The sequence below is a fragment of the Balaenoptera ricei genome, chromosome 8 (assembly GCF_028023285.1).
Source record: "Balaenoptera ricei isolate mBalRic1 chromosome 8, mBalRic1.hap2, whole genome shotgun sequence".
Lineage (NCBI taxonomy): Eukaryota > Metazoa > Chordata > Mammalia > Artiodactyla > Balaenopteridae > Balaenoptera > Balaenoptera ricei.
In genome coordinates, this window is record NC_082646.1 from 63,853,036 (window position 1) to 63,869,837 (window position 16,802).

At 41.9% G+C, this 16,802-nt stretch overlaps 1 pseudogene; it reads left to right on the forward strand.

Annotated features, from left to right (window-relative positions):
* Window positions 1-4,929: 4,929 nt before the first annotated feature.
* On the forward strand, window positions 4,930-5,529 carry LOC132370167 (olfactory receptor 52M1-like; annotated as a pseudogene).
* The last annotated feature ends 11,273 nt before the right edge of the window (window positions 5,530-16,802 follow it).

Below are 16,802 nucleotides of genomic sequence, written 5' to 3' on the forward strand. Positions count from 1 at the left end.
GTATGGAATGAAATTCTTCCTTTTACTGGGCTGAGGGTATAACATGTGCACAGGCATTGAAGCAAGAAATAACCCTGTATATTTCAGCAACCACAAGCAGTTTTACATAGAATATAACATTTAAGATTGGGGAGCAGGTAGCAAGCTTCTAGAAGTTCCTAGCTTTTCCTGAGGTGCGAGAGAAGTAGAATCCTCTGGAAAGGGTGTAGAAGTAAAAATTAGATTTTTTTCTGTATTGATTCTAGTTCATTAACTCCTGCCCTGACATTGGCTCCTGGTCTGAGGGAAACGCTTAAGGATGTCTGTCTCAGGCTTAACCCCTCCCAGAAGCAAAAACAGCAGTGATGGTAATAATAATGCTGTTTAAGCACCTGGTATGTTTCCTTACTAGTCCCTTTTTATACAGTATCTCAATTATGAGAGCTACCCAGAGATAGGTATTATTCCTACTTTATGCTTGAAAAATTGAGTATGAAACAACTTGTTCAAGGTTACACAGTGAGTATGTAACCAAGCTGGCTTGCAAACTCAAGCCTTTTCAGCTTCAAAGGACATGTCTTGTCACATGTCCTAAAGCGTGATGCCCCACAACCCATGAGAAGCCCATTAGGACACACCAGGGGATAAGCCAAACAGAAAAGTTTTCCTCCTTTCTAAGAAATGGGATTTTAGGTTGGGAAGTTTAGGTTCAGAAAGATGTAAAGGAGATGCACTGCTCTACTCAAGTCCCTGGGGTCCTTCTCTTACAATGTAAAGCAGAATGAGGGGAAAACCTGCACTATCTCATTTGTAGGTAATAGCCACTTGTCTGTCTTGAAGTTAATTCAGGACTCTACCACCATCTCCAAGTGCTGTAAGGATATCAAACTTCCTTAGAGATTGACAGCCAGGCTGAGTTCTAATCCCAAGAAGATTCTTCATCCCTCCTCTAGAAAGGCCTTTCTGATTTCTACTTGGCGTCCTTAGACTAGCTGTAGACTACAGGGAGGTTGGAGAACAAGCAAGAGCCGGACTTGGACCCAAGGGATCATGATTCAAATAAGAAGTCTCCCCTACATAGACCCAGACCTCTGTGGACCAACCCTGACATGCTACAGATAACTGTTCAGTTTTAGAATCTGTGTCCATTCTTTGGCACAAAGCCTGCTATTTTCCTTCTCCACTGAGGTGGTGGGAAGGTTAGAAGTGAAATTCCCTTTATCCCTGAACAGAATGCTTATAAGTGACAGGCCTCAGAGGCATTTGCAGAGCCCCAGGCTCTTGTTGACACTACCCATCCCAGGTAAGAGCATCTTACAAGGAGAATCTAGAAAAGGAGTAAAAGTCATCAGTAAGCATTCCCAACTCATAAGGAAGAACAGACTTGGGACTCCTGGGCATCCAACTTTAGATCATGCTCCTGTATAAGTCTCCAAGACCCAAAAGGAAGGAATTCTCTTGGAAGGTGACTTAGAAAGGGTGGAGTCCACACAGAGTCACACACAAGGAGGCTGAAGAGGACTCTAGTTCACTAGCCAATACAGGACCCTCCAAAATACCTCCAGGTGCTTTAAAAAGGCATGGTATTTTATTCTTATTTAACATAGCCAGGCACCGTGTTAGAACAGGTATTACAGTAGAGAACAAGGTAAACACACTCCCGACTCTCATGGAACTTACATTCTGTTCAGGGAAACACGCAGGTAAGCAGGCAATCCATATTATTATGTGTGTGAAGTACAAAGACGGGCCTGTTTAGGGTGATACCTAAGCTGTGGCATTATGCATCTGTAAGGATCATCTAGGTGAGGAAGGTGAGAATACTCTATTCAAACACCAGGAAAGAACATCGGGACAAAATAACAGGGACAAAATAACTTGACAGAGTTGAGAAATGGCAAAATTCAGCCCCGTAGGAAGGTAGTGAGCAGGGTGAGAATGGTAATAATAGTGGTTGGTGTTGGTAAATGTACTTGGATACAGCTCAGGTGGGAGCTGTCCTGTAGCCTCCTTCAGTTGTGTTTAAGGTGTGAGGGCTGGGCTTCTGACTAGGGAGGCATAAGTTAAGGTGTGTTAAGATCTTAGAAAGAATAACGGTCACCAAATCTAGTCCCAAAGCTCAGCCACCTCCACCCAGCAGTTGAAGTGCATCCCCCGAGTCGTGGGTACACTTTTCAGTTTCATATGTTCCTGGAGATGGACAGGAAGAGGAAGAGATGAGATGGAGATGGAACGTCCATCATGAAAACAGCTCTATGTGTTGTTAGGTATGAGGAAGGAAAGAGGGATAAAAATCAAATCTACCTACTCCAGGGCTTGAGGCCAGTTCAAAGGAAGGGGGACATTAGACTTGGATCTAATAAGGTCTGGAACGTAGTAGAGGTCTGCCTACTTTCAAGAGAAATCACTTCTTATGCCCATAATTCACTAGGTATAGATTTAGCCTCTTATGTAATTTGGTCTGTGAGGTCCTCCTACAACATGACTGCTCTGCCCAAACGTAGAGGGGAACCACTGCCCCAGGGTGTGGCTCAGTAGTGATGGGACTCAACATCAGAAGGGAAGATAGTGTGCAAGATGTTTCAGTGTCTATCATAGGAGGAAGGTAACCACTGTAAGTGGGACAAGCATCAGAACAGAAGACAAATTCATTTGCCAAGTTCCGCTGATTTTTCTATTCAAAAATTTTCCCTTTTCTGGAGTAAGACATTTCTTTGCATGATTACAATTTTGCTTAGTGGGGTAAAGTAGACAAGACCCCTTTAAATGTAAATCTAGACAGCGTGGTCAAGATCATTTAGCACTTGACCACAATGAGATTATAGCTCTTTTGTCTTTGGAACTAGTTCTGTGAAGTTGTCCACTTTCAGGTGTGTCCTTCTGAGGAAGCAGGCAAGTTTTCAAGGGAAGGTACTGGTGAAGACTGTATACTATTGGGATCTGTTCTGATATATCCAAAGAAGAAGTGTCATGGTCAAGGGGGCAACTGAAGAGATCATCTACAGAGGCCTGGGAAGGGTTAAGGAAACTGACAAGTGATGGTGGAGGCCCAGGACTAACCCCAGGGAGCAGCATCACCTAACTCAGGCCTACCAGGTAAGGCAAGATGCAGTTGCCAGAACGCAAGTGCAGGGAAGGGGGTCACTTTTCAGGAGCTGTGGTCTTTGGTAGAAAATCACAGCACTGCCAAGTGCGCCTGGCAGAAAGGGACTGGGGAATAAGTTCTTGATGTCTAGTCTCACCCTCTTATCTCCTGCCTCACACTGGCTGAGACCACCTAGAAATTGGAAGCAAAAAGAAAAGCAGTACCCCATAAATGTCAGCTTCTGGGGACAGAGAACAGAGATCTGGAGGAACAGATGGAGAATAAGCAATGCAAAGGGTAAGAAACCAAGACAGGTTCCCCCCAGCCTAGAGCCTTGCCTCACCCCACCTCCTCACCGCAATCACAGGCTGATTCCTGTGCACTCTTTCCTTCCCAGCCCCAGTAACTCAGCCTTTTCACCATCCCTTTTTCCTGCTTCTGCCAACACTTTCTCTATTCTCATTCATAGTCATCTATGAGAACCTTGAGATGGAGGAAAAACCCAGCTCAAGCAGAGGGATTCTGTGGGATAAAGTCACTACAAACAGCTTACACGAGTTGCCATCCTCCTGGCACCATGGCTACCTGGAGAGAGACATTCTAACGTTTCTTGAAGTTTACTGAATGTATCTTTGGTTTTACACATTAGTCTCAACTGTCTAAAGAGCCAAAACTTAGGGTTCCTGTGCCTCAGACACTGCATTCTCATTCAATCCTCATGACTTCTCTAGGACACACTACTTAATTTTGTTGTAGAATGAGGTCAGTTGTATTTAACTAATGGGATAAAGTAATTTACCTCAAGCTCCTACTGTTAAGATATGAAATCAGATCTGAAAAATTCTAAAGACCAGATACTGGCTACTTTGCTATATTCAAACAAACTAGACTCAAGATGTAGAAGACGAAGCTTCTTACATACTTATTCCCCTGACATTCTTCTATTGTATATAGGAACACATTCTGGCATAATCCTTTGGACCCTAAAAAAAATAAAACTATTTCCATGTTGTCTTTCTCAATATACATCTCCCTATTAGCCAATTGTTCTGAACTCTGAGTAAGGCCGATTCTTTGGCCAAATAGTCATCTAGGCTTCATGCTATTCTACAATGAATGTTATCTTTTTTCCCTCCTGGGGAGAACACTCTCTGCTTCTGGAATCTTATCCTCATTCAGCCTCCAAGAAAGCAGTAAACCCTTGCATGGATCTACCTTTGGGCAGACACAAACTGAGCTCCAATCATCAGCTCTCACCTGTCAGAAATCATTTTTGTTCCAACCCCCGGAGAGTCTTCTTCACCAGCCTGCATCTGCTTTGTGATCTTGGCCTGCAGATTAAATATTTCAGCTCATCCAATAGCTAATGCTGGCCCCAAGATTAAGCTTTGACTTACCATAGAGTCTAGATAGTCCCAGGGGTCTATCTAGAGTCCCAGACTGTATCTTTCAGTATCAATGCATCTCTAATCAAGGAGCCCTCACATTGAATCCTGCTTATATGATTCTAAGAAATACCTAATAGCCAACCTACAAGAGTTAAATGACTTAATAGTTACTTGTCCACCTTAGGTCACTTTCATTGATGCAAAAACATTACTTTGGGAGTCATATTGCAAAAAAGATATCCATACATTTCATTCAAATATGTATCCTGGCTTGTGCTTGATAAATCTGTAGACATCCTCACATAGTAATAACTTGTGACATTATTCTGTAACTTTGAAGAATGTTTATAGAATTTTATCTAGTCAATCAACCTATTCCTTATTATAGGACCTAAGAATCTTCTTGTCTTTTATTTCCAGAAAAAACCTTCTACTGCATTTTGAGGCACAAGTGAGAAGGTGCATTTATAACTAGCCATGCTCACTTTTCATAATGTCTGCTCGGCACCCAGCTCCTTCCAGCTCACTGGCATTCCAGAATTGGAGTCCCTGCACATCTGGCTCTCCATCCCCCTTGGCTCCATATACGTGGTGGCCATGGAAGGGAATGTCACCACTCTGGCTGTGGTAGTGGTGGAGCACTGCCTGCACCAGCCCATGTACTTCTTCCTGTGCCTATAGGCTATCATTGACCTGGTTCTGTCCACTTCCACTATTCCCAGACTGCTGGGAATCTTCTGATTTGGTGCTGTTGACATTGGCTTGGATGCCTCCTTGGCTCAAATGTTCCTCATCCATTGCTTTGCCACGGTTGAGTAAGGCATCTTCCTTGCCATGGCTTTTGACCACTACATAGCCATCTGCGACCCACTCCATCATACCACAGTGCTCACTCATACTGTGGTGTGATGTTTGGGGCTAGCTGGCCTCTTCTGGGGTGTATTCTACATTGGACCCCTGCCTCTGATGATCCACCTGCAGCTGCCCCTTTACAAAGCCTGTGTCATCTCCCACTCCTACTGTGAGCACATGGCTGTGGTCCCCTTGCCAGAGCAGAGGCCAGATGGGAGCACTTAACAAGCCAGAGGTTTGAAATTACTCTAAAAACTGGCAAAAATCAAAGGGGCTTGGCCCACAGGGAGTTTTAAAGATAGTTAATAGGATATTGTGTCCCAAGGGCCAAAATAGATGGGCAGCCAGCAAGGCTCTGCTTACCATTCATAGAACAAGGCAAGAATGGAGGATGAGGAGACTGAGGATGGTCACTCCAATAAAGTCAGTCTCTTGCTCAGTTCCCAGACCTGTGCCAGTGTTCAGATCTAGGACTGTAACTAAAGAGGTACCTGGATACCTAAGTGGAAGAACTGTGAAAAATCATGCCTATTATATACCATGATGATTTCCTGAGACCTTCTTAAAAGATAACTTTGGCCATTTACTCAGGCAATTTTATACTAAAAAGAGGGGAATACCAAGGCATTGAAGGTTAAAGTTTGAGTTGACACTGACACCCAGAAATCAAAAGCATAATCTTGGTCCCTCTGTTAGAGTTGGGGTTCTACTCTGGGTAGCAGAGTCTAGTTAGTAATTGAAGTTTTGGAGAAAGTCAGTTCTCAGTCACTTAATGGATAATTAGAATGACTGTACTTGGTAGGTTGAGTAACTTCCATGTGGTGTTGCTGGCCTGTGAGGCAAGAGCCAAAGAGTTGGGAAGGCCAAATAACCTCTAACACTTCTCTCCACCAAGAGTCAAAAATGCTTCAGAGGTACATGGAGAATTTGGCAAATGTATTGTTTTCCATCTTAGTGACAAAATACCAAAAACAATTTCCATTAACAGGGGATGGACAATAGTTCTCATATACAGTTTGCCTCAAGGGCATGTTAACTCTTTTCCTGTGTCATAATATAATTTGAAGATGACTGGACATCCTATGGACCTCCACCATCATCCACCGATGGCATGTTGATCTGGCAAAATGAGCTAGAGGTGTTTAGTACAATAGAGGCCTTAGTAAGACACACATGCTCCAAAGCGTAGGAGACAAATCTTAACATTAAAAACCTAGAACTTCAGTGAATTTTAGGGGGCCCATGGTTAAAAATCATTACCAGTAAAAGATCTTCATCTTGCCTATTTTACCAGATAGAAAGCATAATGCCTACCACCTTGGATTCTGAAGAGAATGTATTCCTCACTTAGGAATCTTGCTTTAGTCCATGTACCCAAAGTCATGGAAGTATAGCTTTGAGTGGGCCCAAAGCAAGAAGGCTGTTTTAGGTCCAGACTACGGTACAAGTATCATTGTCACTTAACATTATGAACGAGCAACAGTAGCAGCAAAGGAGACTACGTGTGGACCCAGCCATGTAGATGCCCCATGATCAATGTTGACTGCTGCCTCTGAATGCCTGTCAGCAATAGACATCAATGCTGAAACACAGATATAATAGGGTTATTCCTCAAGGAGGCCACTTGGTGGCAAGTCAACTCCTCTGGGCCTCTTGAATCCTAGGAAGTACAGTGGTTTGCACTACCAATGACACATACTATTCTGGGTATGTATTTGCCTTTCTTTCCCCGCAGAGCCTTGACCAGCACTTCTCTTTGAGGGCTTCCTGAATGCCTGATTATAAGCAGGACATCCCATATGACATAGTACTGAAAGAATAGACACTCTGAAGAGAAGGATATGCAGGACAGGGCTCATAACCATGGGATCCACTGGTAGCATTACCAGTTTCACCAACCAGGAGTTGGCCCCACAGAATGCCAGAGCAGTCTTCTAAAAAACAGCTAAAAAACAGTTCAAAAGGCAGCACTTCACAGGATTGGAGTCCTATCCTTTAGGATGCAATCTATCAACTGAAGTAACAGCTGTATCTCTGAGCAAAATTTCAGAAACTGGGGCTGTAGAGCTCATCCTTCCTTCCTTTCCATTTTGCCCTTAGCGAGACAGGCCCACAGTAACTATGGAGGAGCTTCTCCTAAAATCTGAAGGAGATCTGTGCAAGGCAAGCAGGGATTGTGGTGGCCATAAAAAATATGCTTTTCAGATTGGACTGCAAGGAGCATATTTGACTGATAGTCTCAATCATTGTGCTCTCAAGTTCATGGCATTGCTAAGCCCTAGTGGCTTCCAACCAATAGATGAGCACAGCGCTAATAAGGCAGGTCTACTGGAGTGTGATACCGGATTCCTCATGAGTTCCCTTGGCTCAAGACTTACATGCAGCCTTGCCAAAGTGTTCTTAGAAATACACGAAAGCCTAAGTCCTTCCTCTTCTTTCCTCCCTCCCTCTCAGATCAGATCTGCTTGTGATTTCATGGCTTTTCCAGCCTCAGGATCCCTCTTTGTCTTACTTCATGAGCATTTCCTTCATGAGCATTTCCCCTCTGTATACCTCTGACACATCTAATTTCATGTTGGCACCTGCTTCTCAGAGGGCCCATTCTAATGCAACTATGGTAACTCCCACTGAAAAATCTTCAACTCGTGTGCACAAGTCAGTCCTGTGAGGAAAGCTAATACCTCTTATGATTATAAACCTGATGGAGAAAATGTTCACATATTGAGGTATGGGTAAGTCTTTTTGGCTTATACATGGTTCAACTTGATTTTTTGTGAACTAAGACAGACTCATTCATGGCCTGTCAAACACACAGCACATGCTCTTTAACCATTAAGGTAAAGAATGTCCATTTTAAAGATAAGGATAAATAACTCCTTTCCTATGGCATCCATGTTAACTCTCCATCAAAAATAAGGTCCCCTTCTCAGACACCAGGGTCCTGCTGTCTCACTGTACAGATACTCAGTTTGTCTCTTTTGAAACTTTAAAGGAACATCCCCCTGTCATGTTTATGCCTTATCAGAACAAGGAATATAAGACTATGCAGAAATATGCATCAACTGAGCAGTTTCTCGAAGCTGAGAGGCTGTCTCCGGGGCTACAGTCCTGTTTGGCTCAAGAAAGTCTTTCCTATTATAGGCTGTTTATTGATTATTTCTGTAATCCAGCCCCTGATCTCTCTTCAAAGACTGCTCTCAGAACTTTGAGAATGAAAGCTGTGTAACTGTCACAACTCTCAATACATAGCTTAGCGATGCTCTCTTTTCCTTACCCTGGAACAGAATACATGAGCGAAGTTCTAAGTGCAGATAAATCTGAAGGACCTCGTGTCAGTAGTGTCCTCAAGCAATTGAGTTTAAGGTGTAGCCTGAAGGCAGAGCAGCTAGCTTGAAGTTAACAGGCATTCCCACAATTCATGATGCCTCATGGGAAGGGAGACACAGCTATAAGAATAGCCTGATACTGCTCTAGACTAGCAGATTGAGGAACCTGGGCTGCAACAGTGTCAGTTTTCCTCTGTAGCAGCTTGTTTTTAAGTGTTTGGTTACTACCATTAAATTACCACTTTTTTTTTTTTTTAAGTTTTCATTCCAAATTACTCCTCTCTCTCCCTCCCAACTGCTGTACTCAGAACAGATGGGAAAATAGTATAAGGGATATATTACCAACTGTTTGGTCCTTGTGAGACAAAAATTTGAACAGCTCTGGGATTTTGGGGGAAGCTAAAATACTCCTGGAGGTACCTCTGCATCTCAGCCACTGGGCTGAAATTTTAGTGGTGTTGACTACCAATCTGAGTTGTTTGGACTTTCTTCCTATGTGGAGGTTCCTTTCTCCAACTGTTCCCTGAGGTTGCCCTATCCTTATCTCTACTCAGCTCACTCTTGGAAAGTGTCTCTTACTTATTTAATAGATATTACCTAATGGGACACTCTCAGCTCCAAACTACAGCTTTGATATTAGAACATTCATAGCTCATAGATAACGGTCTTTGCCCATTTTGGTTCACATAGAGCTACAGGTAATAGTGTCCCCAGCCTTCTTATACTGAGGACTGACACACTACACAAGGACATTTCTACCCCCAAATCTGCTTCTTCCCTATTAGATGTAGGTTTTTAATTTTATTTTGTGGGGAGAGGGAAGATTTACTATCTGTATTTGGTGCCTTGGGCTCTTCATCCAAGGACCTCATACACCCTTTCATTGATGCTGGGGATTTCGCAGCACATGCTCAATGTCCTATAGTAGCCAATGCGTCCAGGGGCAGTGAACTCACAAGACAGAACAAAGATGTCTGAGAAACTACTCTTTAAGAAAAAAGACCCCACTGAATTAGAGTTCATTAGAAGGAGAATTACTGGGAAGACCTTCAAGATGGCAGAGGAGTAAGAGGCAGAGATCACCTTCCTCCCCAGAAATACATCAGAAATACATCTACATGTGGAACAACTCCTACAGGACACCTGCTGAACACTGGCAAAAGACCTCAGACTTCCCAAAAGGCAAGAAAATCCCCACGTACCTGGATAGGGCAAAAGCAAAAAAAAAAAAAAAAAAAAAAAAAAAGACAAAAGAATAGGGACAGGACCCGCACCTCTGGGAGGGAGCTGTGAAGGAGGAAAAGTTTCCACACACTAGGAAGCCCCTTCACTGGCCGGGACGGGAGGTGGAGGGGGGGAAGCTTTGGAGCCACGGAGGAGAGTGCAGCAACAGGGGTGCAGAGGACAAAGTGGAGAGATTCCCACACAAAGGATTGGTGCTGACCAGCACTCACCAGCCTGAGACACTTGTCTGCTCAACCACTAGGGCAGGTGAGGGCCGGGAGTTGAGGCTCAGGCTTTGGAGATTAGACCCCAGGGAGAGGACTGGGGTTGGCTGTGTGAAGACAGCCAAAAGGGGGCTAGTGCACCAGAGCTAGCTGGGAGGGAGTCCGGGAAAAAGTCTGGACCTGCCAAAGAGGCAAAAGACCATTGTTTTGGGGTGTGTGAGAAGAGGCGATTCCTTCCCTGTGTGCCCACAGAAGGCAGAGCACCACCTAAGCGAACTCCAGAGACGGGCACAAACCATGGCTATCAGCTCGGACCCCAGAGTTGGGCATGAACTGCTAACACTGCTGCCACTGCCACCAAGAAGCCTGTGTGCAAGCACAGGTCACTACGCACACCCCCCGGGAGCCTGTGCAGCACGCCACTGCCAGTGTCGTGTAATCCAGAGACAACTTCCCCAGGAGAGCACACGGCATGCCTCAGGCTGTTGCAGTGTCACACTGGCCTCTGCTGCTACAAGATCACCCCGCATTCCAATTATGACTACCATACACCTCCCTCTCCCAGGCTTGAATGAGCAAGAGAGCACTAATCAGCTGCTGCTTTACCCCTTTCTGTCTGGGTGGGGAACAGACTCCTCAGGGTGGCCTACACATAGAGGGAGGGCCAAAATCAAAGGTGAACCCCAGGAGCTGTGAGAACAAAGAAGAGAAAGGGAAATCTCTCCCAGCAGCCTCAGGAGCAGTGGATTAAATCCCCACAATCAACTTGATAAACGTTGCATCTGCGGAATACCTGACTAGACAACAAATGTTCCCAAAATTGAGGAGGTGGACTTTGGGAGCAACTGTAGACTTGAGGTTTGCTTTCTGTGTCTAATTTGTTTCTGATTTTATATTTATCCTAGTTTAGTTTCAGTGCTTATTATCATTGGTGGATTTGTTTATTGGTTTGGTGCTCTCTTTTTAAATTTATATATATATATTTTATTTTTATACATTTTTAAACATTAAAAAAATTGTTTTCCTTTTTCTTTGAGTGTGTATGTGTATGCTTATTTGTGTGATTGTCTTTTTAGGTTTGTTTTTACCATTTGTCCAAGGATTTTGTCTTTTTTTTTTTCTTCTTCTTCTCTCTTTCTTCCTTTTTTTATGAGCTGTGTGGCTGGCAAGGTCTTGGTGCTCCGGCCGGGTGTTGGACCTGAGCCTCTGAGGTGGGAGGGCTGAGTCCAGGATATTGGACCACCAGAAACCTCCCAGTCCCACATAATATCAATTGGCGAGAGCTCTCCCAGAGATCTTTGTCTCAACACTAAGACCAAGCCCTACCCAACGGCCAGCAAGCTCCAGTGCTGGATGCCCCATGCCAAACTAGCAAGACAGGAACACAACCCCACCCATTAGCAGAGAGGCTGCCTAAAGTCATACTAAGTTCAGACACTCCAAAACACACCACCGGATGCAGCCCAGCCCACCAGAAAGACAAGATAGAGCCCCACCCACCAGAACACAGGCATCAGTCCCCTCCACCAGGAAACCTACACAAGCCACTGAACCAACCTCACACACTGGGGGCAGACACCAAAAATAACGGGAACTATGAACCTGCAGCCTGTTAAATGGACACCCGCAATACAGTAAGTTAAACAAAATGAGAAGACAGAGAAAGGTGCAGCAGATGAAGAAGCAAGGTAAAAACCCACCGGACCAAACAAATGAAGAGGAAATAGGCAGTCTACCTGAAAAAGAATTCAGAGTAATGATAGTAAAGATGATCCAAAATCTTGGAAATAGAATGGAGAAAATACAAGAACCGTTTAACAAGCACCTAGAAGAACTAAAGAGCAAACAAACAATGATGAACAACACAATAAATGAAATTAAAAATACTCTAGAAGGAATCAACAGCAGAATAACTGAGGCAGAAGAATGGATAAATGACCTGGAAGATAAAATAGGGGAAATAACTGCCACACAGCAGAATAAAGAAAAAAGAATGAAAAGAATTGAGGACAGTCTCAGAGACCTCTTGGACAACATTAAACACACCAGCATGAGAACTATATGGGTCCCAGAAGAAGAAGAGAAAAAGAAAGGGTCTGAGAAAATATTTGAAGAGATTATAGTTGAAAACTTCCCTAACACGGGACAGTAAATAATCAAGTCCAGAAAGCACAGAGAGTCCCATACAGGATAAACCCAAGGAGAAACACAACAACACATATTTTATCAAACTATCAAAAATTAAATTCAAAGAAAAAATATTAAAAGCAGCAAGGGAAAAGCAACAAATAACATACAAGGGAAACCCCATCAGGTTAGCAGCTGAACTTACAGCAGAAACTCGGCAAGCCAGAAGGGAAGTGGCAGGACATATTTAAAGTGATGAAAGAGAAAAACCTACAACCAAGATTACTCTATCCAGCAAGGATCTCATTAATTTTTGACAGAGAAATTAAAACCTGTACAGACAAGCAAAAGCTAAGAGAATTCAGCACCACCAAACCAGCTTTACTACAAATGCTAAAGGAACTTCTCTAGGCAGGAAACACAAGAGAAGGAAAAGACCTACAATAACAAACCCAAAACAATTAAGAAAATGGTAATAGGAACATACATATCAATAATTACCTTAAATGTAAATGGATTAAATGCTCCAAACAAAAGACACAGACTGGCTGAATGGATACAAAAACAAGATATGTATATATGCTGTCTACAAGAGACCCACTTCAGACCTAGGCACACATACAGACTGAAATTTAGGGGATGGAAAAAGATATTCCATGCAAAAGGATATCAAAAAGCTGGAGTAGCAATACACACATCAGACAAAATAGACTTTAAATAAAGACTATTACAAGAGACAAAGAAGGACACTACATATGATCAAGGGATCAATCCAAGAAGAAGATATAACAATTGTAAATATTTATGTAACCAACATAGGAGCACCTCAATACATAAGGCAAATGCTAACAGCCATAAAAGGGGAAATCAACACTAACACAATAATAGTAGGGGACTTTAACACCCCACTTTCACCAATGGACAGATCATTCAAAATGAAAATAAGAAAAAGAAGCTTTAAAAGACACATTAGTTCAGAAGGACTTAATTGATATTTATAGGACATTCCATCCAAAAACAACAGAATACACTTTCTTCTCAAGTGCTCATGGAATATTCTCCAGGATACATCATATCTTGGGTCACAAATGTAAGAAAATTGAAATTTTATCAAGTATATTTTCTGACCACAACGCTATGAGACTAGATATCAATTACAGGAAAAAAAACTGTAAAAAATACGAACACATGGAGGCTAAACAATACACTACTAAATAACTAAGAGATCACTGAAGAAATCAAAGAGGAAATCAAAAAATACCTAGAAACAAATGACAATGAAAACACAATGACCCAAAACCTATGGCCTGCAGCAAAAGCAGTTCTAAGAGGGAAGTTTATAGCAATATAATCCTACCTCAAGAAACAAGAAAAAATCTCAAATAAACAACCTAACCTTACACCTAAAGCCATTAGAAAAAGAACAACAACAAAAAAACCCCCAAAGTTAGAAGGAAAGAAATCCTAAAGATCAGATAATAAATGAAAAAGAAATGAAGGAAACAATAGCAAAGATCAATAAAACTAAAATCTGTTTCTTTGAGAAGATAAACAAAATTGATAAACCATTAGCCAGACTCATCAAGAAAAAAAGGGAGAAGACTCAAATGAATAGAATTAGAAATGAAAAAGGAGAAGTAACAACTGACACTGCAGAAATATAAAGGATCATGAGAGACTACTACAAGCAACTATAGGCCAATAAAATGGACAACCTGGAAGAAATAGACAAATTCTCTGAAAAGTACAACTTTCCAAGACTGAATCAGGAAGAAATAGAAAATATGAACAGACCAATCACAAGCACTGAATTTGAAACTGTGATTAAAAATCTTCCAACAAACAAAAGCCCAGGAACAGATGGCTTCACAGGCGAATTCTATCAAACATTTAGAGAAGAGCTAACACCTATCCTTCTCAAACTCTTCCAAAATATAGCAGAGGGAGGAACACTCCCAAACTCATTCTATGAGGCCACTGTCACCCTGATAGCAAAACCAGACAAAGATGTCACAAAGAAAGAAAACTACAGGCCAATATCACTGATGAACATAGATGCAAAAATACTCAACAACATACTAGCAAACAGAATCCAACAGCACATTAAAAGGATGATGCACCATGATCAAGTGGGGTTTATCCCAGGAATGCAAGGATTCTTCAGTATACGCAAATCAATCAATGTGATACACCATATTAACAAATGGAAGGAGAAAAACCATATGATAACCTCAATAGATGCAGAAAAAGCTTGACAAAATTTACCCATTTATGATAAAAACTCTCCAGACAATGGGCATAGAGGGAAACTATCTCAACATAATAAAGGCTATGTATGAGAAACCCAGAGCCAACATTGTTCTCAATGGTGAAAAACAAACCATTTCCTCTAAGATCAGGAACAAGACAAGGTTGCCCACTCTCACCACTATTATTCAAAATAGTTTTGGAAGTTTTAGCAATAGCAATCAGAGAAGCAAAAGAAAAGGAATCCAAATCAGGGCTTCCCTGGTGGCGCAGTGGTTGAGAATCTGCCTGCCAATGCAGGGGACACGGGTTCAAGCCCTGGTCTGGGAAGATCCCACATGCCGCGGAGCAACTGGGCCCGTGAGCCACAACTACTGAGCCTGAGTGTCTGGAGCCTCTGCTCCACAACAAGAGAGGCCGCGATAGTGAGAGGCCCGCGCACCGCGATGAAGAGTGGCCCCCACTCGCCGCAACTGGAGAAAGCCCTCACACAGAAACGAAGACCCAACACAGCCAAAAATAAAAATAATAAATAAATAATAAATTTAAAAAATTAAAAAAAAAAAAAAGGAATCCAAATCAGAAAAGAAAAAGTAAAACTGTCACTGTTTGCAGATGACATGATACTATACATAGAGAACCCTAAAAATGCAACCAGAAAACTACTAGAGCTAATCAATGAATTTGGTAAAGTAGCAGGATACAAAATTAATGCACAGACATCTCTAGCATTCCTATACACTAATGATGAAAAATCTGAAAGAGAAATTATGGAAACACTCCCATTTACCATTGCAACAAAAAGAATAAAATATCTAGGAATAAACCTACCTAAGGAGACAAAAGACCTGTATGCAGAAAACTATAAGACACTGATGAAAGAAATTAAAGATGATACAAACAGATGGAGAGATATACCATGTTCTTGGATTGGAAGAATCAATATTGTGAAAATGACTCTACTACCCAAAGCAATCTACAGAGTCAATGCAATTCATATCAAACTACCAATGGCATTTTTCACAGAACTAGAACAAAAAATTTTGCAATTTGTATGGAAAGTCAAAAGACCCCAAATAGCCAAAGCAATTTTGAGAAAGAAAAAGGGAGCTGGAGGAATCAGGTTTCCTGACTTCAGACTATACTACAAAGCTATAGTCATCAAGACAGTATGGTACTGGCACAAAAACAGAAATATAGATCAATGGAACAGGATAGAAAGCCCAGATATATACCCACACACATATGGTCACCTTGTCTTTGACAAAGGAGGCAAGAATATACAATGGAGAAAAGACAGCCTCTTCAATAAATGGTGCTGGGAAAACTGGACAGCTACATGTAAAAGAATGAAATTAGAACACACCCTAACACCATACACAAAAATAAACTCAAAATGGATTAAAGACCTAAATGTAAGGCCAGACACTATCGAACTCTTAGAGGAAAACATAGGCAGAACACTCTATGACATAAATCACAGCAAGATCCTTTTTGACCCACCTCCTAGAGAAATGGAAATAAAAACTAAAATAAACAAATGGGACCTAATGAAACTTAAAAGCTTTTGCACAGCAAAGGAAACCATAAACAAGACCAAAAGACAGCCCTCAGAATGGGAGAAAATATTTGCACACAAAGCAATGACAAAGGATTAATCTCCAAATTATACAAGCAGCTCATGCAGCTCAATACTAAAGAAACAAACAACCCAATCCATAATGGGCAGAATACCTAAATAGACATTTCTCCAAAGAAGATATACAGATTGCCAACAAACACATGAAAGGATGCTCAACTTCACTAATCATTAGAGAAATGCCAATCAAAACCACAGTGAGATATCACCTCACACCGGTCAGAATGACCATCATCAAAAAATCTACAAACAATAAATTCTGGAGAGGGTGTGGAGAAAAGGGAACCCTCTTGCACTGTTGGTGGGAATGTAAATTGATACAGCCACTATGGAGAACAGTATGGAGGTTCCTTAAAAAACGAAAAATAGAACTACCATATGACCCAGCAATCCCACTACTGGGCATATACCCTGAGAAAACCATAATTCAAAAAGAATCATGTATCACAATGCTCATTGCAGCACTATTTACAATAACCAGGACATGGAAGCAACCTAAGTATCCATCGACAGATGAATGGATAAAGAAGATGTAGCACGTATATCCAATGGAATATTACTCAGCCATAAAAGGAAATGAAATTGAGTTATTTGTAGTGAGGTGGATGGACCTAGAGTCTGTCATACAGAGTGAAGTCAGAAAGAGAGAAACAAATACCGTATGCTAACACATATGTATGGAATCTAAAAATAATGGTTCTGATGAACCTA